Source organism: Elaeis guineensis, chromosome 10, assembly GCF_000442705.2.
Source record: "Elaeis guineensis isolate ETL-2024a chromosome 10, EG11, whole genome shotgun sequence".
NCBI classification, from domain to species: domain Eukaryota; kingdom Viridiplantae; phylum Streptophyta; class Magnoliopsida; order Arecales; family Arecaceae; genus Elaeis; species Elaeis guineensis.
Window position 1 is genome coordinate 26873924 of NC_026002.2, and position 23568 is coordinate 26897491.

At 49.4% G+C, this 23568-nt stretch overlaps 1 pseudogene; it reads left to right on the forward strand.

Moving 5' to 3' along the window:
• The window catches only part of LOC109506766 (phytyl ester synthase 1, chloroplastic-like), a 48353-nt pseudogene extending 28691 nt beyond the window's left edge, over positions 1-19662 (forward strand).
• Positions 19663-23568: the final 3906 nt, after the last annotated feature.

The window sequence follows — 23568 nt, forward strand, 5'->3', positions numbered from 1 at the left end:
ATGTGCATATTTGTATGCATGTATATTTGTAGTATAGATTTCAATGTTCACATGAGTGCTCAGCAACAGTTCTCCTGTTGGAATCCATTCTTGACTTTCTTATGACCTTTTAGTAATGTGGACAGCTTAACTATTAGGTTAGAGATAGGAGCTGAGCATTTTTTACAGGTTGATTGGAAGTGATCTCTAATATCCTAGGGCATGGATTCAAGTCCTAATGGGATGTCCCGTAGGACACCGGAATGGGGTACCATCTCATGTGTCCTGACAAGACCGTCCCACCATCGTCCTAGTGCCCCAATCAGCAGACATCTCTTGTCCTAGGTGTTGGGAAGGGACAAGATAGTGGCACGTCTTGTTCCATAGAAAAATCGGGACAGTCCGATCCCACAAGATTTAAAATGCTTGTTTCATGACTTCACTATCATTATATTTTCTTAATGTATGTCATTTTATATATAGTGTATCTATGAAAATGTATGTGTATATATGAGAGAGAGTGCCAAAGAGACAGTACACGCACTGGGAGTGTGTTTGGCATAGGATATATAAAGGATTCATGGCCTCACAATTCTAATATGAAGTGCCCTCTAATGATTGTACCATCCTCTTTAAACATATGGGGCTCTCTACATTATCCCGTGTTTCTACCAGTATTTTAGGAGCTAATAAAGGGCATGCTTTAATGTATTTCCTTTTCTTCATATAACAATCAAATATCTTTACGTTGTCTCCCATAAGTGAAACTCATTAAAATGCTGTTCGCACCAAGGTTATTTTTTCAAGAATTGTTCTCTTAAATAATGCAGATAAACAGTTTCCTTTTAACATAAACCGTGATCTATGCGCTGTCCCATTCATTGCTTACTTTTTGACTGGGCTTTACTTAGTTTTAGTTCATATGCTTGTGAATTTATTTATGAACTGATTTCATGCTTGGTACATCGATAAAATGGTTGCAGTTGCTTATGGATTATGATGATATGATGAGCATTCCCCTCGTAAAAGAAGGAATAAAAGAATTCAATGAGAACATGAATATCAGGTATAGTCCCATCTATGTTAATCTTTACATTATTTTATTTGATTATTCTTCCTGTTGTATCATATTGGTTATCAATGCTTTATTTGACATGGAAGTTGCTCTGTTTATAGGAATGATGAGGGAAAACAAGATATATTTTTTCCTTTTGCCTGCCCCAAACTACCTGGCAGGTTCTATTATTTATTTGGAAAGCCAATTATAACAAGTGGAAAGATGGAGTTGTTGAAAGGTAGACAGACAGACAGTGTCTTGTATTTGCATATAAAATCTGAGGTTGAGCAAATCATATCCTATCTACTAAAGAAGAGGGAGGAGGATATGTGTAGGGGTATCATACCAAGGACTCTGTAAGTTACTTGGGGCTACAACCATCAAGTCCCCACATTTGAGCCTTGATTAGTTAAATATTCTATATTGCATAAAAGACTGTAGTTGCATCTTCCATGAGTTTGCTTGGTTAACATTTAAGACATTGTCTAACAAAATTGAATGTGTCCTGTAATCCAGCTTCACTATTGTTCATGATCAAAAATAGTTTATATGCTTGGAAATCTATATATGAGAAATGAGAACGCCATTGATTACTGCAAATTAGAAATGGAGAATGAAGCAGAGAGGATCTAGGAGATACATAAAAAGAAAAAAATATGAAGATATCTTTATTTTTGAATTAAATATGTATAGCATTGCACTTTAGTGCACTAGCACTATACCTACGCTGAAGTGGTTTGATTTGTTTTTATTTACCTTTTTCGCCATGGAAATATGCATACTACGTAAGCCTCATATAGACGCATACACAAGAATAGCATTTATTCCTAACAAAGTTTGTCATACATTTAGTGCAATTGGCTAGAGTCCATAATCTGTTTACTTGTAGCTGCCAAAAATATATCAAAACTTCCAATTGAAAAATATGCAAGGAGGTTGTAACATACAAAGGCCAAATAATAGAAAAACAACAACCAACAGAACATAAACTCAATCTAAATTTGAAGATTAAGATACAACTTTAAAGAACATGCCTTTGCATCAACTGGCAAGCTTTGCAAGCTTGCCAGTTTTTTCTGCCCTGTCTTTCAATATAAAGCCAATGCTCTTGGTAGTGAAATAATAATCTCCATTTACTATGTCTATGAAAACTTTCCTAGTCCTCTCCTATCGAAATAATATAAAACCAACAATTAACAGAAAATAAACTAAATCTGAATTTGGAAATTAAGATACAAGTTTAAACCATATGCCTTTGCATCAAAACACAAACTTCGCAAGCATGCCAGTGTTTTTTTCTACGCTCACTTTTGTTCTTGGTAATAAAATACTAATGTTCCTTTACTGTCTATGAAACCTTTTCTAGTTCTCCACTATCACTCCCACTAGATCACATTAAGGTTGCAACTCTCAGGTGTTGATAATATTTTATTTATACCATTTGGCTCCTTGGAAAGTATTCAAGTCTAAGAGAACCATAGCATTTAAGAAGTCTTGCATGGACTTGGCCACGGATTAGATGTAAATCTAACATTACAATAAACTGGTTTGCGATATTCTTCTCCTCTTTGCTGACAATATTACAAGACATATCCTTCTCTAGATTTTCCTTCTACACTTGTACCCTAGAGCTTAGATTGAGAAAGATTTACCTCTTCCACAATGTAATTGATCCGCAAACTTTGGGGGACTAGAGCATGTGCCCTTGTCGGTAAAGATCTTAAAAGAACAAGTACTTTGTGAGGCAATTAGCATCTCATCACCAGCATATTTACTTCTACTAGAGTATAGTAGAATATTCTGGGGAAGCTTATATATTGCCCTCATCATGCATGAGGTTAACTTTGGAGGCAATCCTTCTCTATGGGGAAATCCTAGATAAAGGCCTCTTACAAAATAAAGAGAGAGCCACCTCAGGGATTGGAGATCAAGGGAGGAGGAGCTAGGCAAATACCCTGGAGCCATACTGCTCTTTTTCTTGTATGCCTTTTTCTTATCTTTAGAACTACCCAAACCCTGAACCTTTTTAACCTTCCTAACCACTAATTATGCAATCTGCAGCACAGACAATTGGGGAAATTACAAGCTTTTGATATGATTGAGAACTAACTGACCTAAGTTGATTTGGAGCATTTTTTTTAATATATATTGTTCCATAGTTTCCTTTGTTATTGTTCTACTTTTATTTCTTCATGCACGTTTTGTTAGGATTTGACATCTCGAGATTTAATCCATATTGAGCCCACAACAAAGTTTGCGATGAAAAACAGAATCCAACGAGATCAACATCACCTCAAACAGAGTTCGGATGGAGGAGATACGAGCGATCAAAGCGGTGGCACGATGCACGAAGTGGCGGCGGGCCTGCAGCGACTAGCGAAGCACCGCCCAACCCAGTGGAGATGCCTCCAGCATGTAGCAGCACAAGGCCCAATGTGCAGACGGGCCTAGTGCAGGCGCAGTTGGGCCCAGGCACGCGCGAGGCCCAGGCGCTGGCGGGCCCAATGCGGGCAAGCACGCGGGCCGGCCCAGCTTGCGCGGGCACCCAGCCCAACGCTCGCACGGTCCACCATAGACCGCGCAGCGCTGGCGGTCTACGAGAGCCACGTGGATCGAAGTCACGGTCCACGCGTGGTTCAGGGGTCTTTGTGCGCAATCCGACGGCCCAGGGAGCTTTCGGTCGAGATCCAACGGTCCGAAAAGGTTTTTGGTTGATCTTAGGACTCCTAATCACATTCTAATACAGATTTTAAGCCTTTAAAAGGCTGTGAACGTGAACAGAAGGATTATGATGTGGCTCGGCTTTTGGTGTGGTGCACGAACGGCTTTGTGCGGCTGTGAAGGAGTCTGAACACCCATGAAAAGAGAGAGAGATGCGAGGACGCTGTAGAGAGAAGAAGCAGAGCTCCTGGATAGTGGACAGCGGTCACTTCAGGGATTTAGGGGGATCTTTCTAGGGAGAGAGCTTTTATAAGGGAGAACTTTCTATAAGGGAGAAATTGGGTGTACGAGGATTGAGGGTAAGATCTCCTCTTGTAAAAATTTTTTTTCATAGTGAAGTTTGCATGTCCCGTGGAGGCGAGCCCTTTTTTGGCTGATCCACGTATTTTGATTGTTTTCTATTTTATTTTTTTCTTTCTTCCTGCTGCATCATGCAGTATCGAAAAAGTCTTGGGAGGTGATGCCCTGACAAGACATCCATCCAACAAGTGGTATCAGAGTGAGGCAGTACAAGGACGCAAATTGCAGCGGTGGTGAGCAAAACTGAAGTTGGAGAAGACAGGATCAATCAAGATGGAGATCAACAAGTTTGATGGAAAGAGCAATTTCTCCTTGTAGCAGGCAAGGGTGAAGGACGTGCTCATCCAGCAAGGGTTGATCGATGCTCTCTTATGTGAAGAGAAGCCGACTACCATGGAGGTACAAGATTGAATACGGTTACAGATGCAGGTGGTGAGTACCATCTGTATGTACCTAACGGATGAGGTGGTGATCCATGTGCTTAGCGAGACTTCTCCGACGGTGCTGTGGTCGAAGCTCGAAGAGTTGTACATGATGAAATCTCTCGCCAACACTCTTTTCCTCTGTAGGCAGTTTTATCAGCTGCGAATGGCTGAGGGACAGAGCATGCAGGAGCATCTAAGTCACTTTCAGAAGATCCTCACCGACCTCCTCAGCATTTGTGAAAATATTAAGGAGAAGACCAAGGCACTGGTTTTACTAGCGTCACTTCCTCCTTCATACGAGTCCTTGGTGACTGCTCTTCTAATGGAAAAGAGCACCATCAAGATGGATGAGGTCACCACGGCGATACTCCAAAATGAGATTCTCTGAGGAAGAACCCAGCTTTGAGCTCAGATGATAGTAGCTCAGCTTTGGTGGCTTCTGGAGGAGCAGGAGGTGGTAGACGGAGCGACAGGAGATTGCGACGAGGGAGGTCCAAGTCCAGGAGGGACTTGAGCAAAATCAGGTGTTACCGATGTAAGGAGTTGGAGCATCTAGCCAGAGATTGCCCTCAACTCAAAAATCGGACGATGGTTGTTATGGCGATGGCCGACAGCAATTCAGATGGAGATGTCCTAGAGATATCTGATGAGGTATCTACTTCTTTCCAGTAGTATATATTAGATTCTGCATGCACCCATCATGTATGTTGCAGAGAGGAGCAGTTTGACTCCCTGGAGAACAGTGAGGGCACTGTATATCTGTCGGATGGATCGAACTGTGCAATCAGAGGCATTGGGACGATCAGTTGGAGGACACATGATGGTGCAGTGAGGAGATTGGGGAAGGTCCGATACATATCCGATTTCAGATTGAATCTTATCTCACTGAGCAGACTGGATTCGAAAGGCTCTAAAACGGTAGCTAGTAGAGGAATCTTGAGGGTGCTATGCAGCGATAAGATTGTGCTGGAGGGGAAGAAGGGGAGCAGAGGACATTATTACCTGACAGGGAGTCCAGTGCGAGGTGGAGCTTTAGGAGCCAGGTGGAGCCCAGAACGAGGTGGAGCTCCAGGTGAAGGTGGATCGGACATGAGACAAGAGACTCGAAAGGACGAGAGGCGACGTCACAAGGTGAGATTCCTATTGCCGCAGGATGATGCTCCGAGCAAGTCTCAAGTCAAGAGGAGTACAGCATACGACGGAGATGGAATCGAGCGATCTGACTCAACTTCTATATTTGCCCATCCATAATCAACAGGCGATTGTCTCAGGACATGAAGACGAGGAGATCCAGAAGTTCTTGGAGTTAGGAGGAGGTCGAATATCGAGTCAAGATGAAAATTGTTAGGATTTGATACCTTGAGATTCTATCCATATTGAGCCCACAGCAAGGTTCGCGATGAAAAACGGAGTCCAACGAGATCAAGATCACTCCAAACGGAGTTCAGACGGAGGAGATACAAGCGATCGAAGCTGTGGCACGATGCACGAGGCGATGGTGGCCGGCGGCGACCTGCGGAGCGCCGTCCGGCCTGACGGAGACACGCCTAGCGTGCAGACGGGCCCAGTGCGAGCACGTGCGGCCCAGGCACGGTCGGGCCCAGGCGCGGGCAGACCCAGTGCGGGCGAGTGCGTGGGCCGGCCCAATGCACACGGGCGGGCCAGCTCAGCACTCGCAAGGTCCACTATGGACCGCACAGCGCTGGCGGTCTACGGGAGCCGTATGGACCGAAGTCGTGGTCCACGCGTGGTTCAGGGGTCTTTGTGCGTGATTCGACGGCCCAGGGAGCTTTCAGTCGAGATCCAACGGTTCGAGAAGGTTTTAGATTGATCTTAGGACTCCTAATCACATTTTAATATGGATTTTTAGCCTTTAAAAGGCTGTGAACGTGAATAAAAGGGTTATGGTGTGGCCCGGCTTTTGGTGTAGTGCGCGAACGGCTGTATGGCTGTGAAGGAGCCTGAACACCCGTAAAGAGAGAAAGAGATGCGAGGACGCTGTAGAGAGAAGGAGCAGAATTTTTGAACAGCAGACAACAGTCACTTTAGGGATTCAAAGAGGTCTTTCTAGAGAGAGAGCTTTTATGAGGGAGAACTTTCTGTGAGAGAGAAATTGGGTGTACGCGGGTTGAGGATGAGATCTACTCTTGTAAAATTTCTTTTTTATAGTAAAGTTTGCATGCCCCGCGAAGGCGAGCCAGGCTGATCCACGTATTTTGATTGTTTTCTGTTTTATTTCTTTTTTCTTCCTGTTGCACCGTGCGATATCGAAAAGATCTTGGGAGGTGTTGTCCTGATCAGACATCCACCCAACACGCCTTACATTCTGAAAACCAAGAAAGGGTGATCAATGCAAGATCTAATCTTTTTAAGGGTGATAAACATATATAATTACAGTTTCTCATGAATTAGGTGTGAGCAACCGACTGTCTCCCTGTGGAGGGTATCTCTTCTTGATAGAACTTGCAGAAGCTTATCCTCTCATTAACTTGGGTGCCCCTAGGTGCTGTCTTCTTGGAGCCAGCTAAGCTGAGACACCTTTTATCACAGCATAGGGAATATAAAAAATCAGAGCTTCTCGGCTGTTGCTTTCATTTTTACCATGGATGCTCTCTTCTTTTAGAAAACCACATTGAGTTCTGTTGGGGGATACCCACCGACCGACCGACCGTCTGTCGGAGGGCCCGACCGTCTGGCAACCCGACCGACCGTCTGTCGGAGGGCCCGACCTGGCAGCCCGGCCGACTAACCGACGACCCGACGGACGACTCTGCCTGGCCGATCATAAGTCGGGCGACAGGCCGACGGACGCCATCAGCGGCTAACTGCGGCCATCCCACGGTCCATTCCCGACCGACTAAACCCAGAGGTCCGTTAGCCGACCCACATGAAGCTCGCCGACCGACGGAGGAGTCCGACGCAACTCTGCTGGCCACCGACCCTGGGTCGGCCGACTCCACCAACCGCCGTACGGCCGCCAGACGTTGTCAGCTCTGACACGGACATGCGGCACGGTCACCTAGGGGCGTTGTCCCGCCGAGAACCGGGTCAACCCTGGTGATTAGACGGCTACACGGCGACGTGACAGCCTACAGTGAGTTGACAGTTCCTCACTTGTCCGCGCCATTAATGATGGCGCCATACCGTGCTCCACTATATATACCGGGGAAGGCAACAGTGCAAGGGATCGATCCGCCCGTCTCTCCCACATACGCAGGCTCGCCCCTCTCTCTCTCTCTCTCTCCCTCTCCGAGCTCTCTGTCTGCATTTCACTGTTGCCCAGTCACCTCTCTGACTTGACCGTCGGAGGGTCCCCACCGGAGCCGCCTCCGGTCAGTGCGGACTTCCTTTTGCAGGTGCACGCTTCCCGGCGATCGGGCGACGAGGCGATTGGCCGCAACAGATTGGCGCGCCAGGTAGGGGACAGCATGACAAAGACAAGAGCTCAACGATCGAGAATCACTGGGTCGGCAAGGCGTTCTTCCCGCCGGGAAGAAGCCTCCCCGCCCCCATCGGCGGCGGAGCCTAGCTCTCCGCACCCCGCAGTAACCACGGAGGCCCAGATTGCGGCCATCGTGCGGCAGATTACCGTGCTGACCGACGCAGTCAAAAGCCTCCAGCAACAACCGGCGGCCCGACCTATGCCTTCCAGGAGCAGCCGCCGACGGTCGCGCCGACCCCCGCCGCCTCCAGGCGAGCACTCCCAACAGCGCTCCCACGGGGAGGAGGAGGGTCGACCTCGGCGCGACGACCGACGGTCCCAGCGGCCCTCTCCTTCCCCGTTGGAACGGGCGAGAAAGGAAAAGCGGCCGCGCACACCGTCGGCCTCTCCTTCAGAGTCTTCCGGAGGCTCCACTCCTGGGGTCTCCCAGCATCGACGAGCGGACGACTACGAGCGACGGTTCGAGGAGATCGACCGCCGACTCGCCCAATTGCAGATGGACGGCCAGAAGTCTTCGAATGACGTCGACTTCCAGACCGCCCAACCTCTCTCCCGACTGGTCCTCGACGAGCCGATTCCCAGTCGGTTCAAGATGCCGCACGTGGAGCCCTACGACGGCTCCACCGACCCAGTCGACCACCTCGAGAGCTATAAAGCTCTCATGACAATTCAAGGGGCAACCGACGCTCTTTTTTGCATCGGTTTTCCCGCCACACTTCGCAAGGCTGCCAGGGCTTGGTACTCCGGTCTTCGATCGGGCAGTATCCATTCCTTCGCGCAGCTCGAGCACTCGTTCGTGGCCCATTTCAGCACCAGCCGAAAGCCGCCGCGAACGTCGGATAGCCTTTTCTCCCTCAAGCAGGGGGAAAACGAGACGCTCCGACACTTCGTGGCGCGATTCAACGCTGCCACGCTCGAGGTCCGGGACCTCAACGAAGACATGGCGGTTTCAGCCATGAAGAGGGGCCTGAGGTCGTCCCGATTTACCTATTCTCTGGACAAGACCCTCCCCCGAACATACGCCGAGCTATTGGAGCGCGCATACAAGTATATGCGCGCGGACGAAGGAGCGTCCGACCGACGCTTGGTCGAGCCCAGGGGTCCGAAGGAGAAACGAAGAAAAGGTCGGGAGCCCGCCGAACCAAGCCGGCCCCCGGCCGGTAGTCGGCTTTCTCCACCCCGACAGATCCAAAAATCACCCCGCCGACAGACTCCAAGGTCGGTGCGTCCCAGGTATGACTCCTACACTCCTCTCTCCGCTCCCCGTGCGCAGATCTTGATGGAGATCGAGGGGAAGGAATACCTGCGACGGCCTCCGCCTCTGAAGGCAAAGGGCCTCGACCATCGGAAGTACTGCCGGTTCCATCGGAGCCACGGCCACGACACCGAGCGATGCATCCAGTTGAAGGACGAGATCGAAAATCTCATCCGCCGAGGGTATCTCGGCAAGTTTCGAAAGGGTCCGCCGACCCGACCGACTGCCGATCGATGCCCCCAGCCGACTGAAGAGGCACCGACTAACCAGCCGACGGCCGGAGTCATCAACATGATTTCCAAGCGGCTGGGATCGGGGACGTCTACAGGGGGGAGCCGACCAAAAAGCCACGACCGAACGACGTAATCACCTTCGCGGAAGACGACGTTCGGGGCATCCAGACTCCCCACGACGATGCTGTTGTTGTGTCGGCGACAATAGCCAATTACGATGTAAAACGAATTTTTGTTGATAATGGAAGTTCGACAAATGTTTTGTTTTACTCGACCTTCTCCCGAATGCGACTACCGACGGATCGACTTAGTGGGGTCTCCACGCCCTTGATCGGCTTTGCCGGAGACACCGTCACGACAGAAGGAGAAATCACCCTGCCCGTGACGGTCGGTACCGAACCACGGCAAAGCACGGTCTCCCTCATCTTCGCGGTCGTCCAAGTCCCTTCGGCCTACAATGCCATACTCGGGCGACCCGGACTGAACGCTCTCAGGGCGATCGTCTCGACGTACCATCTCCTTGTTCGATTCCCGACCAGAAACGGAGTCGGGAAGATGCGCGGAGATCAACAGCTCGCCCGACGATGCTTTCAAATCTCCGCCCAAAGCAACGAGACAAAGGATCCCCTGACAATCGACAAACTGGATCAACGGGAGGAGGAAGAGCGGGGTTCGCCGGCCGAGCAGCTCGAGGCGATCCCGATAGGAGAAAATCCCGACAGAAAAGTTTGGGTCGGGTCTCAATTGCCCGACGCCGAACGCCACCGACTGGCGGAGCTTCTGACGGCCAACGCCGACATATTCGCATGGTCGGCAGCTGATATGTCGGGCATCCCTCCGGAAACAATGACTCACCGACTCAACATCGATCCGACGATGAAACCGGTGAGGCAGAAGAAAAGGTCCTTCGCCCCAGAAAGGCAGAAGGCCATCGACGAGGAAGTGGACAAGCTGCTCGAAGCGGGCTTCATTCGCGAATCCACGTATCCCGATTGGCTCGCCAATGTCGTCATGGTCAAGAAAGCCAACGGGAAGTGGAGGATCTGTATCGACTACACCGACCTCAACCGAGCATGCCCGAAGGATAGCTTTCCACTCCCAAAAATCGACCAGCTGGTGGATGCGACGTCCGGATTTCGACTGCTCAGCTTCATGGACGCCTTCGCCGGGTACAATCAGATCCGGATGGCGCCTGAAGACGAGGAGCACACCGCGTTCGTGACCCCCAAGGGCCTCTACTGCTACAGGGTGATGCCCTTCGGATTGAAGAACGCCGGTGCCACCTACCAGCGACTCGTCAATAAGGTCTTCAAAGACCAGATCGACCGCAACATGGAAGTGTATGTGGACGACATGCTGGTGAAGAGCACGCAGATCCCGGACCATGTTCAGGATCTCGAGGAGACCTTCCGCACCCTTCGACGACACCGAATGAAGCTCAATCCGACCAAATGCGCCTTCGGGGTGACCTCGGGGAAGTTCCTCGGATTCCTCGTTTCTCGGAGAGGGATCGAGGCCAACCCTGAGAAGATAGAGGCGATCCTCGCCATGCGTCATCCAAACACCAAGAAGGAGGTCCAACAACTGAACGGGAGAATCGTCGCTCTTAGCCGATTCATTTCCCGATCAGCTGAAAGGTGCCTCCCGTTCTTCAAAACCTTGCGCCAGACGAATGGTTTTTCTTGGTCGGATGAGTGCGAACAGGCCTTTGAAGACCTGAAGAGGTACTTGGCTTCCCCGCCGCTGCTCGTAAAGCCGCAGATCGGGGAGACCTTGTATCTCTACTTGGCTACATCTTCTGAGGCGATCAGTTCGGTGCTCGTTCGGGAAAACGAATGCCGAACCCATCAGCCCATCTACTACATCAGCAAAGTGCTCCACGGCGCCGAAGCCAGATACTCGGAGACGGAAAAGATGGTCTTCGCCCTGACCGTCTCCGCGCAACGGCTCCGCCCATACTTCCAGGCCCACGCCATCGTGGTACTCACCAACCAGCCCCTGAGGGCCGTACTGCGCCGACCCGACACATCCGGACGACTCGCTAAGTGGGCAATGAAGCTCAGCGAGTTCGACATTCAGTACCGACCGAGGCCTGCCTTGAAGGCTCAGGTCTTGGCCGACTTCATCGCCGAATGCCCGACGACCGACAAAAGGTCGGGAGCGGAAGGCCCGGGACGAGATTCGGTCTCTGAGTGGGACCCGATCTCCACCTGGGTACTTCACATCGACGGAGCCTCCAACGCTCAGGGAAGCGGGGCCGGGCTCCTGCTCACGAACTCGGACGGGGTAGTCACCGAATACGCCCTCCGGTTCGACTTCAAGGCCTCCAACAATCAAGCCGAATACGAGGCACTCCTCGCGGGCTTGAGGATGGCGAAGGAATTGGGCGTCGACAGCCTCCGGGCATTCTCCGACTCTCAGCTAATCGTGGGGCAGGTCAAGGGCGACTTCGAGGCGCGAGATCCGACCATGATCCAGTATCTTCAGAAGGTAAAGGATCTCGTGGCCCGCCTCGAGTATTTCGAGATCTCCCACATCCCCAGGACGGAGAACGCTCGTGCCGATGCTCTCTCCAGATTGGCAACGTCGGCCTATGATTCTTTGGGTCGGACGTTTGTCGAAAACCTCCAACAGCCGAGCATTGATCGGGTCGAAGAAGTGCAGCAGCTAGCGTCCGAACCAAGTTGGATGGACCCGATCGTCCGGTACTTGTCCGACGGGACCAGTCCCAAAGATCCCGCGGAGGCCAAGCGACTCCGATGGTCGGCGTCACAATATGTGATCATGGACGGCCGACTCTACAAGAGGTCGTTCTCCCTCCCTCTGCTCAGGTGTTTGGGACCGACCGACGCCGACTACGCTCTCCGAGAGGTTCACGAAGGAATTTGTGGGAATCACTTGGGGGGCAAGTCCTTAGCCTTCAAGGTCTTGCGACGGGGCTACTACTGGCCGACCATGCGAAAGGATGCGGCAGAGTTGGTCCGAAGGTGCGAGCCATGCCAGAAGTATGCCAATATTCAGCGCCAACCGGCCAGCCAAATCGCTCCCCTTGTCGCTCCGTGGCCCTTCGCTCAGTGGGGAGTCGATATTCTCGGCCCCTTCCCACCGGCGTCGGGCCAAAGGAAGTTCATCGCTGTCGCCATCGACTACTTCACGAAGTGGGTCGAGGCTGAGCCCTTGGCGCAGATCACCGAGCGGATGGAGGACTTCGTCCAAAAGTCCATCATCTTCAGGTTCGGATTGCCGCACACCATCATCACCGACAACGGGCGGCAATTCGACAACCAAGACTTCAAGGACTTCTGCGCCAGGTTCCACATCCGTCATCGACTAACTTCAGTCGGGCACCCACAGTCCAATGGCGAGGTCGAGGTGACGAACCGAACCTTGCTCCATGGACTCAAGACCCGACTGAACGAAGCCAAAGGTCTCTGGGTCGACGAGCTGGGCTCCGTCCTATGGGCTTACCGAACGACCCCCCGTATCCCGACCGGGGAGTCGCCGTTCAGTTTGGCCTACGGGACAGAAGCTATGATCCCGCTCGAGATTGGCCTGCCATCTTCAAGGGTCGAGCAGTACCGCGAGCCGGACAACTCCGAAAGCCGGAGGGCCGAGCTAGACCTCCTCCCCGAACTGCGAGATGAGGCTCAAATCCGAATGGCCTCATACCGACAGAGGGTCGCCCGGTACTACAACGCCAAGGTCAGACCAAAGCTCTTTAAACCTGGCGACCTAGTCTTGAGGAAGGCGGAGGTGTCGAAGCCCTTGGACCAAGGGAAGATGGCTCCCAACTGGGAAGGACCCTACAAGGTTGCTGACACCTTCGGGCCGAGAGCCTATCGGCTGGAAACCCTTGAGGGAAAAACCATTCCCCGGACTTGGAACGCCGACAACTTGAAGCTGTATTACCAGTGAATTCTGTAATTCAATCATCGGAATACAAGTTCAGTTTGAAAAATCAGAGTTCTAACTCTTCGACTACTGATCGGCGCTCAGCCCCGACGCATCGACGCGGACCTGGAACCGACGACACATCGGCCCCTTACTCGGACCGATGCATCTACGATGACGGGAGTTTGTACTCCTTCTACGGTCGAATTTTCGGGCAGAATCCATCGGCCGACTGATCGATCGGGCCCCGACCGAAGAAAGGCTAAAAGCCCACGCGGCTGTTGCCGCGACATTCCGACCGGGCTACGACCGGCCGAGGGATATTCGGCTTACCACCGTCTATCACATGACACGACCTGCGGCCGGCTGAACGACACTCGGTTCGCCACCGTCTGTCGAAGGACATGAGAACCCGACGCAAGTGCTTGGGGATCCGACTTACTATCGCTCCCCCGACACTGCGCCGGTCGATGTTTGAGTGAACGCATCTACGGAAGTCCGACTACCGAACCTTACCAGGTTCGATCGGATCCCGACTTAACAGATGCGCCCGAATAGCGACTACAATTATTGAAAACCGACCTAAAGTCGGGACACAAGCTACTTCGGAGCTGTGCAAGCCGGTTAAGTCCTACCGACTTACCCGAGTTGGCGACTTCTCTAAGTTGGCGACTAGGGTTCGACATTACAGCGATAAGAAACATTACAAACAAGAAGCAAAAGAGAATACAATTTCATTCATTGATTAAAAGAAATTACAAAGTCGGGCCGAAGCCGATTACATATGTTTTCAAAAAGAAACAAAAGGAAGACAGTCGGCTGGACCGATCATTCGTCCTGGATAATCTCTTCGACCGACGGAGGATCGGGAAGAATCGGCATCTCGACCATGAGCGGCGCTGGGTCGGCGGCGGAAGGATGTCCTTCAGTCGGCAAGGGACCTCCGGTCGGCTCCTGCTCCGGGACGGCTTCCTCCGTTGGGATGATGTCTCCCGACTGATGGTCGGCCTCCTCTTCGGTTCCGTCCTCTTCGGCGAGTAGCGGCGCGACTCGGCTGACGTCCACCTCCGGGTACAAGGCATGGACGGCATCCCGACCATCTTCGAACCCGACCCGGTAGGAGGCGAAGCCCGATTCGAGCATCTCCTCCTTGAACCGGTCGGAGGCCCGGAAGTCCTCAACCGCACGATCGGCCGACTCCCTCGCCGACCGTGCCTCGTCCTCAACGTGGGCCAGCTCCTCCTTCGCCAACTCCGCCTCGGCCCTGGCAATTTCGGCGTCGATTTGGGCGATGGACAAGTCCTCTTCGATTTTCGTGAGCTTCCCCAGGCTGACCCGAAGTTGCTCGCGTTCCCCTTGGAGTTCGGAGGTGGCACTGTCCCGTTCGCGTCGAAGACGACGCACGACCCGGCCTTTGTGCTTGGCCTCCTTCTTGGCCGACTTCAGTTCGGCCATAAGCCGGGAGACCTCGTCCGTCAACTTGGCCTCCCGGTCGACCGACTCCTATAGCTGGTCGACTAGCATCGTTCTTTCGGCCTCGGCCGCCGCCGACCTTTCCTTGAAGGCTGCCCGAACGTCGCCGAACCTTCGGTATCCGGCCTCCAACTCGGACATGGTGAAGATCAGCTGCCGACGGAAAAAAGCTTTGTCAGAATTATGTGGCAAGCAAAAATTTTTAAGGGGAAAAGGGGACGCGAAGCTTACCTCCACCATCGACGGGTAGAACCGCGACAGCATCTCGGTCACCTGCCGAGATCGCAACGACTGAACGTCGGTAGGGAGGAGGATCCCCTGGCACAACCTCCTCGCAAGGTTGTGATCGGCCAAGGCCGATGCGCCCTCGGGGTAGTATGCGCTTTGGGGCATTGATCTCTCCTCCTCCGAGGGCTCCATCGGGGCTTTCCCCCGATCAGCTGCCCCGACCGACGGGGCTGGCAGCGATGGGACGCTGGAGTTCGACCCGGCGCCCCCCGTTGCGCCAGCGGACGCCTCCGGACGATGTTCGGCTTCCCGAACGACATCCGGCTCCACCCGCGGCGGCGAAACCGCCGACACTCCTTCGGCCACTTCCTCGGTCGGCCTCTCCTCGACTCGGACGGTCGGAGCCGCGAGGGCTATAATCGGCTCCGACCTCTCGGTCGCCGACGCTTCCACGGTTGGCGGGACTGGGGCTGGTCTCTTGGAAGGGCGCGAAGGGCCTGCCCCCGACGCTGGCCTCTTCCTCGCGGCGGCAAACTGACGAATTTCGGCGTCGGTCGGCCTCATCCTCGGCGGTGTCCCTGCAAAACCGACCACTGTTAAAGGCCGGACCGGAACTACCCTAAAGCCGAACAAAAAGAAAAGCTGAGGAATCGGGCGATACCTATTCGGGGGACCAGACTCAGGCCGGCATCATAGAGAGCTTGCTCGGTAACAAGCTCCCTCTGCTTCGGGACCAACATGTCTTTGAGTCGGTGGAAGTCCTCCCGGTCGTCCACGTCGACCCGACTGTTGTCGTTGGCCTCAGTTCGGGGTACACCCCAGCGAGAAGGAAAGCCCCAAGAGGAGGAAGAGGAAACAAAGAAAAACTGGTTCTTCCATCCATGAATGGACGATGGAAGACCGGTTATGAAGGCAAGACCCTTCCGGGGGTTGAAGAGCCACCACCCTCGGGCCTTAGGGTGGGGTCGGAGCACGAAGAAGGCCCGGAAGAGGGAAACGCGGGGGTTGGTCGGCAAGAGCTGACACAACAGCGCGAAAGAAATGATTAGCCGGACAGAGTTCGGCGCCAGTTGCGCCGGACAGAGTCCGTAGTAATCAAGCAGATTCCGGACGAACTCCGGAATCGGAAGTCGAAGACCCGCACGAAGGTCCTCAACGTACAGCCCCAGGTCGCCGGGCGGAGGGTTGTTGACCCGACCGCCGGCCCCTGGAGCATAGAGCCGAAACTGCTCCGGGATGCGATAGTGCTCCCGAAGCTGATCGACGTTCGGCCCCGAAAGCGAGGAGGCCTCATCTTCCGGAGCCGATCGGGTGTCGTCGGTCGGGTTCCCCGACCGAGCTCCCTGAGTCGGTTTCCTGGTCATTGTGCAGGAACCGAAAGAAAGGAAAGGAGGGAAGAAAGCAAGAAGGGGAAGGAGGACCACGAACCCGATGGACCCTCCGGAAGTAGAGAAGAACTCTGCCCGCGACGACCGAAAAATCGCCCGGACAGAGTTTCCCCAGCAAATGGCAAATGTGGGTCAGGGTCCGGGAGGTCCTATATATATAGGGCCGACCGACGGCCGAGATGCTCCCGCGCCGACCAAGGTCCCCCAGATGCGCGACGCGTGGCGCCCGTCGGTTGGCTAAGGATTCGGCGCGCTTCGCCCCGGGACGCCCGCACCGCCTGCATTAAATGCCGGAGCGGGCGCCGGCCAACCACCTTGACACGCGGCGCGCGGGGGTTGGCTCCGCCGTCGGCCGCCCGCGCCGGTCCGCGTTCCCGATGGGACGCCTCATCCACGATCGGCGCCGAATATCCGATCGACTGATGCGGTATCGTCCGGCACCCGATCTTCTGGCACCGACGTGACGGCTGACAACGACAAGACGTGGCGTCTGACACCTGACGCCGGCGCGACTTCCGGCATCGACTAGACGTTCGGATCACTGGGATTCGTGAGATGTCTGACAACGGATCAGCCGGCGGTACGGTCGGATCTGCACATGCGACAAATCCACTCCCAGTCGTCCGGCCTTGCTACCCGAATGAAGGCATCGACCAGCTCTCCACCCGACTTGGGAGTGGAGGGGGGCAACTGTTGGGGGATACCCACCGACCGACCGACCGTCTGTCGGAGGGCCCGACCGTCTGGCAGCCCGACCGACCGTCTGTCGGAGGGCCCGACCTGGCAGCCCGGCCGACTAACCGACGACCCGACGGACGACTCTGCCTGGCCGATCATAAGTCGGGCGACAGGCCGACGGACGCCATCAGCGGCTAACTGCGGCCATCCCACGGTCCATTCCCGACCGACTAAACCCAGAGGTCCGTTAGCCGACCCACATGAAGCTCGCCGACCGACGGAGGAGTCCGACGCAACTCTGCTGGCCACCGACCCTGGGTCGGCCGACTCCACCAACCGCCGTACGGCCGCCAGACGTTGTCAGCTCTGACACGGACATGCGGCACGGTCACCTAGGGGCGTTGTCCCGCCGAGAACCGGGTCAACCCTGGTGATTAGACGGCTACACGGCGACGTGACAGCCTACAGTGAGTTGACAGTTCCTCACTTGTCCGCGCCATTAATGATGGCGCCATACCGTGCTCCACTATATATACCGGGGAAGGCAACAGTGCAAGGGATCGATCCGCCCGTCTCTCCCACATACGCAGGCTCGCCCCTCTCTCTCTCTCTCTCCCTCTCCGAGCTCTCTGTCTGCATTTCACTGTTGCCCAGTCACCTCTCTGACTTGACCGTCGGAGGGTCCCCACCGGAGCCGCCTCCGGTCAGTGCGGACTTCCTTTTGCAGGTGCACGCTTCCCGGCGATCGGGCGACGAGGCGATTGGCCGCAACAAGTTCAGTTCTTTCAGATCACCTTCTCCACTCAGATTAGAGCTAAGACTACTAACAAGAACAAGAGAGCATCGTACTCATCTTTTCCCTGCAACTATGCAGTTCCTTTTGTTCCCTTTTCTCTATTTTTAGTCAAGATTTGGTTTGGTTAAAGTTTTTGATTGGAGGAATAATAGTGACCGTGAGATGGTGCTCTTGATCAAACAATAGGCCAAAAGTTTAATTGTGCTAGAGCCTGAGCACCATTTTACCTAACTGGCACATCACAGTGAAGAGGTGGTTCTCACTAGTTCATCGTTTTCTAGGAGCTAGAGTGAGTTTTGAATGGCACTGTCTCAGCATGTTCACCATCTCAAATATATGAAGCAAGGTAGCAACTTTGGATTGAAAGGTGATTGCTCATTTGTTAGTGTGTTTTCCGACATTTAGTAGTAAGTAGAGGACTGCCTAAAAGAATTTGAAATTTTGAATAGTGATGCTATCACAAAGTCATTTGAATGGTTTTAGATAATCATTTAAATATTGAAAAATTGAAATCAAGATGCAAGACTGTCAGAACGAGGAACAAGGACCTTAACAGATCACATGGAAGTCCTTTCTTTGTTCTGCTCATTACAAAAACAATTTCAGCTTGATCATTACAAGAATACTGATTCTAAATTGGAGATGTGACACCATATCCAGCCCGATTTATCTTCTGGCACTTTGTTGATATCAAGAAGCTTTCTCTTTCCCAGCTACTACACCAGAAATGCGTTCTCCACTAGATTGTTGTGGAGATCACTTCCACTCACCTTTAATGGGGCAGACTTTGTGGCCCTGAGAAAGATTCTCTTAATTAGCTTGGTCACATATTCCCTTCTTTTTTAGGCATTATGATGTAGCAAAAAGTATAGCCACTCTATCTTTATGCCCCTAATTAGGCCATCTGGATTCTTGAGATTTTTTTTTTTTTTTTTTTCAGAAAATGCTAACTTTATGCTGGCTTGTCAACACTTCTGATTGTTGAAAGAACTTGTCCTGCACTTCATGTAATGCTCTTCCCTTAAGCAAGAATCTGATTCTAGACCACTTTTTTTAGTGGGTGCACCAAATGGAAAAGAATGTTCCTCCCTGCATATAAGAAGCAGCAGAAGCTGGAGTTTGAGTTCAAGTCATATTGTCAGAGTGAAAATACTGAATGGCTGGTTACAGCTATCCAAATGGAAGGGGCAGGCTGGGCTTCAGGGACTGGGGAAATGCCGAAGATGGAGCAGAAACCAGGGATGGTGGTAGAACAGGCTTTCCTGGAGGCATTTTTCAACGTCAGAAATTCGACCATGGTGACTACGAAGGTGGTGCAAATGTGTCAACTGAGCCTACTTTGATCACCAAAGGGGGGTGGACTCGGCCAAGCCGCGCTGGCTGGGCAATGCCTCCCGAGGTGCCACTTGATAAGGCTACTGACACTGGCGCAGGTCGCTGGAACTCAGCTTTCCCAAATCCATATCCGCCAAAGAAGAGAGACCCGATCACAACAACCATTGACAGCACAGAGGCTGCCAGGAAGTATCGTGGGATGTTTGTGTGAAACGAAGTGAAGCTTGTGTTTGGATATTATATCCCCAAACAGCTAAAATATCTATGACTGGTCTGTGTCTTGTGATGTAATATTTAGTATTGCATGCCAAGGTAGCTGTCGGTCTGATGTTCTGGATGCTGGCGAGTAAATAAATATAGGTGTTTGCTTTATGTAGAACGAGTTTGATCAGAACTTGTCTACTCTTATTGTATCAACCTTATAAGAGCTTGCTTGGTTGTAAAACTGAATGTTTTGGATACAGGCAAAGTTAGCAAATTAATATTTTGTGAAATATTCTTACAAGTTAACAAAATTAAAAATGTTTTAGGCACAGGCAATCATAGCAAATAAATATTTCTTATGAAATATTTTTAGAAATTTTACAATCAAGCAGAGCAATGGTGAAAGGAGCAGTTTAAGCAAGGCTTCAGCTTTTGTTCCTGTCTATCGACTACATGATCTGAACTATGTAGGGGACCGCATGGTGAAGCTACATTCACCATTGATTCTTGCCAGCATGCAGGCATCTTATAGTTGTTGATAAATTAAACCATTTTAGTGAACTCAATGGAGCTGCACCCACTTAATTTTGATGCAGATGCCTTGCCAACCCAAAATTATTATTTTAATTTTTTTATTTATTTTCAATTTTTAATTATCATTTTAATTTTTTAAATGTTAGGCCTTTAATATTCTAAACATTGGCTTTTAATTTTCTGAACATTTAGCTAGTTAATTTTGGAATGTTGGGCCAGTCCAAACATTTAGAATTTGGTGGTTATAAAATGACCTCTTTGAGGCCCAGCAAACCAACAGGTTATCAAACTTCTTCTTTCTAAGTTTTCTTTCCTTCTTTCCTTCTAAACTTTCTTTTTTTTTTTTTTGGATGCTGAAAGAATTTTCATCAACCTCCTCCATGATCGTGCTCATAGGTGAAGGATTATCTTAGGATAGTATTTCCTACTTCTTGCATAAAAGACAAAAATAGGCCTTAGGACAATGCTATGCATGTTTTCCATTCTGTTCAATTTTGGCTTGCTATCTTCTGTAGATCATTTTGTTTAAATTTCTTATAAACAAGCAAACAATTTTATTAGCCTTCTTAGACTACATCCAGTATATATCATAAACTGTGATCTAGTATAACAATCCAAAACCTCGCTCACAAAAAACTAGCAAAAGATATTTTTTTTTTTTTTTAATTCTTTGGCATTATATAAGCATCCAAGTTCTACTCAGTGTGTAGCTAATGTAAAACTAAACACCCCCACATAAGTCCTTACATACTCCTCCTATTTAAATCTTGGCATTCTTGTCAGGCTAAAGTTTAAGTCCATTCACAAATACCATAAACTCAACCATAAATACCATGATTAGCTCATAACCAGCCTAAATGGACCAATGTTGTAGTGTCCCTAGTTCACATAAGCTAAAGACTAGGTCCTATTATAATATTATTTTGTATAACTCAAGATCTTATCTAAAAAAATTAGTTAGAATATGTTATTTAAATCCTTTAACTCTATACAAGTACTTAAGATCCACCCAATATATAGCCCATATAAGACTACACACATGCCTACGGGGATCTCACAATAAGTACGTTGTGTTTTTGCACTGAATCTTGCCAAAGCAGTAGGTTGTGTTAGTGGAAAATGGGATGGTGACCAGAATGCCATGATCACCAATACCATCAGCTGTGGGCCAATGTGGTTCTGGTTGAGAATATATCCTCTGCTTCATAATTCCTTTATGTAGAATCTTGACTTAATCCTCTTCAGGGATAAGGGAGAATTTCTTTCTTAAAGAGAGGATTTTTTTTTTTTTTTTTTTTTCAGGGTAGAAGATATTGGAGTAATGCTTTACCACCGCCACTCATCCTTGGGTGGACAAGATTGTTTGATAAGAATTATTGGCTTCGTCAGTGAAAGGCTGCCATGCCAGGGCAATTTTGCAACGTGGCCTCTGCAATCCAATCAAATGGAGTACCACTCTTCCTTTCCCTCCTCACTCTAAAGGAAGCATCAGTTAACTCCAGTTATGGCTCAGTAGTATTTAGCACTAACATGGCAGAAAGATACACTTCTCTCAAGGATAATTAATGAAATCTGAATGTGTCCTTCCGAAAATTTAGCGACCAATAGATGCATGATTTGCAGAGAATTGCAACAAATGAACAGTACCCAGAGTCCTCCATTTTGGTCCATCTTTGTTCTGTGATGCTGTGAGGGACCGTGTCCATAGTTTAAAGTTTGGTGATCAATGAGGCAATTAAGAATCTGTGGTACAATTGAATGCTTCTAAACAGGGCCTCATTTGACGGATCTACAGGAGAGGCCAGGACTGTTATAAGTGGCTTTTAAGACTCTTGAAAATTGAAGTTGAATGAGGTGATTTTGTAAGAGAAAAAATGTTTGTAGTTGTTATCCCATTTTATAAGTGCACTAGCAATCGAAATTTTAAATGGTGCAATCATCTTGCTTCTCTCTGGTAAGAAGTAGCTTTATTACTACGAAAGAAAAGGTCCATACAAAGTGTCTAACAATAATATTGATGAATTTAGAGGATATTTGGTTGGAGAGAATTAGAATCTGAAATATAAATAAAAATAAATAAATTTTATTTTAACTATTTGATGGAGTTTCATTTCGATTCTGGAATGGAATGGCTCAATCCCTCCTAAAATTCAATCCCAATTTTTTCCTAAAAATTCAAATATTCATTCCGATTCCAATTCTAATTATAAACAAAATTTTTCGGAGATATACTATTTTGATTCTCATTCTGATTTATTCCGATTGCAATCGCAAATCAAATACCTCTATAGTTTGTGATCAGGATTGGAATCAGAATGACTATATTTTCTGATGTGTTTGGTTCTAGAATTGAAATTGGATTCGAAATCAGAATGATCAATTTGAATATTTTTGAAAAATCAATTAAACAATGTTTCGAAGCAAATATAGTAGCATGAGATCTGAATGCTAGGAGGAATGAGATTAGGTTTTTGTAGATTGTGACATTTTTAATTTTCTTGAAATCCAAATAAGAATGAAACTCCCTCCAATCAAACGGCCGATATACATTCTCAACCAATCAAGTTGTTACTTGTTATTTAAAGAAACTTTCGGACCCAACAAGATTTATATTTGAACTGCCAGACTTATGGAGTGGCCATGGGTCTAAAGATCGGCCCATAATGATTTCGGGCTTGTGTCAGCTTCCAACATATGTGTGCCCGACCCAACTCAACCCGGACCATTCATATAACATGATAAGATTTTGGTGAATCCGGAACTAAGTTCATGACATATATGATAGGGAGAATATATTAATAGTTTTACTCATAATTTTTTTTAATATAAGTGAATATGTGATACATAGATTTGGTCCCCCCCCTCTTTTTTTTTTTTTTTTTTTTTTTTTTTGCAAAAAGAAATAGAAGCTTTGTTGAAATCATTTGAAGATGTTGAGAGAATTGGGCCTATTAAATGCGTCGTCCACCTGCTTCAATTCTTCTTCAAAAGAAACGGCGGCCTATTTCACCTCCTCTTCACGTCTCTTCCCCCTCTCGCAATGGCTGGACCCTCTTCTCCTCTTCCTTATTTTCTAACATAACATATATCAATTAATGGCCTTGATCTAGTAAAGGAAGCTATGAGTTACCAAATGAAAAGCAGATTAACATCAAATAGATTGAACTACTCAAATTGGCTATGACCAATGGGTCTTATGAAAGCTACAACATAGAATTTTCTTTTTTCCCTTAGATGCATGTATGTAATAAACTTTTCTTGGTAATTAATTTCATCTTAAATATCTCTCTGCTAGGGACATGTTGGAAACTTGGAGTGCCTGTTCTCGGTAATTAATTTCATCTAATCCATTCTCATTGAGAACTCTCATTAGAACCCAACTAAATAACCATCACTCAATAAACGAAGTAACCCTCGGGTTGATATATAATTTTGATATTAAATACAAACCCTCAACTTCCGTGTGTGAGGCTTTGCACTAGGGTGTCTAAATAAAATAAATGAAGCAAGAGGAGTAAACGTCCTAAAATTCAGTATTTATTTGTCAAATTATATAACTAATTAATAGTTTTAAATTATAATGGGAAACCATTCCCACTAATCTCTCACATGCACCATGCTTGTCCCTT